The sequence below is a fragment of the Orycteropus afer genome, unplaced genomic scaffold (assembly GCF_000298275.1).
Source record: "Orycteropus afer afer isolate SDZICR_OR568_19922 unplaced genomic scaffold, OryAfe1.0 scaffold00049, whole genome shotgun sequence".
NCBI lineage: Eukaryota > Metazoa > Chordata > Mammalia > Tubulidentata > Orycteropodidae > Orycteropus > Orycteropus afer.
Genome location: NW_006921636.1, coordinates 13,808,497 through 13,810,096, shown reverse-complemented (window position 1 = coordinate 13,810,096; position 1,600 = coordinate 13,808,497). Strand labels below are relative to the sequence as shown.

The window sequence follows — 1,600 nt, the reverse complement described above, 5'->3', positions numbered from 1 at the left end:
TCAGCACTATCAGAGGGTGTCTTGGTATTTGAATTTTGATTTCTGTATGAAAATGAGAGATGTAACAAGTTTATAAGGTATCGCCCAACATTTTCTTATTAGTCTGTGTTGATGATGTCTTTCTTTGTTGTGGATAGTGTTGGACATGTTATCTGGTTTGGTTGCCCAGCATGTGAAGGCCTTCCTGTATTCAGGGAATCCTCTACTTTATGAGACTTGCTAAAGGGCAGTAACTACCTTCACTTATACATATGGAAATGAAGAGACACTGACTTTCCCAGCCTCTCCTGCAGCTAGGCCCAGACATGTGGCCCAGGGATGTAACTGAGCTGAACCTTGACTCCAGCTGGTGATACAAAAAGGACTAAGGAGCTCTCTTTCATGTTGTAGCAGAGGTAGCAGCACCCACAAAACTGAGTTCCTGGTGTAGAGGTGGCAACAATGCAAACTGTAGCAATTTGTACTCAGAGGCAGTTTCCTCATCAGATCAGTGCCATGATGTCATTTCTGGAAGTTCAGTCTCAAGCCTGGTTCTCCAGCTCTCCCAGTGAAGTCGAGAATGCTGGATCTTTTTAACACACTCCTTTTCAATTGGCCAAAGTCAGCTTTGTTACCTGCCATTCAGAACATCTGCCCATGCCAAGCCTTTTTGACCATCAAAATCGCTAATGAGGAACTGGCTGCAATAAACTAGGTGGTGGGAATAAAGTCTTCAAGAAGAGACATTCAGTTGGATACTCATGGTCTGAGCCGAACTGCCAAATTCATGTTGTCTTGCTCCTTTATTTCAGTGGAAAAGTAGTTTCTTTTTTACAGAGCTGTGACTCATCATCTACTTCATGGTGGCCTCACTACCTTTTAGGTGTGGGGAACCTTCTTAGAGGGTCAGTGTGTACTTGTGATTTTTACTGCCTTTCCTCTTCAGTCCCACTGTTTCCTTTCCATTTTTGTCTACCCTGTCCCCCTCCCCCTCAGGAATTATGGGGGATAAGGCTAGGAGATCCTGAGAAAGACACCAATGACACTGACCTATCTGATCAAGGCTGGTTCAGGAATAGCTAGTGTTAACCTGTGACATGTGCTGAGAACTCTTAAAGAAACATTGCGACTTCCATTTTAATAGCACTTGTTAATTGATACATGCGGCATATGACAAGAGGGAGCCAAAATCCTTCATAAGGAGTTTTTTAAAAAAAGTTGTTATTGTCAGAAACATAATACTGTAAAAAGTACACAATCAGCTCTGGGTTGTCAAACACATAATGGTTCCATCTGTTCTAAGATTGTAAAATCACAAGATTTTTCACCTAGAAAATAAAAACTTGTTATTGAATGGATCGTGCCACACCTGTTTATTGTGTACATTCTAAGTTTTATATGCAGTATTGACAATTCTCATACTACCTAAGCATTTATAAATGATTAACTTCACTTTATAGATAAGAAACAAGAATCTCTGAATCAGAGCGATTAAGTAATTTGATGAGTCGCTCAGCTGCTACAAGGCACAGCCAGGAATTAAACTTGGTGGTGGTGGTATGTGCCGTGGGACCCCTCCTTGGGTTTCCAAGGCATATCACTATGGAAGTAAATTGCCCAA

General features: G+C 41.4%; 1 protein-coding gene across 1 annotated transcript in view; it reads left to right on the top strand.

The window, feature by feature from the left end:
* SGK2 (serum/glucocorticoid regulated kinase 2) overlaps positions 1–1,600 on the top strand; it is a 25,564-nt gene that overhangs the window by 23,080 nt on the left and 884 nt on the right. The window lies entirely within an intron of this gene.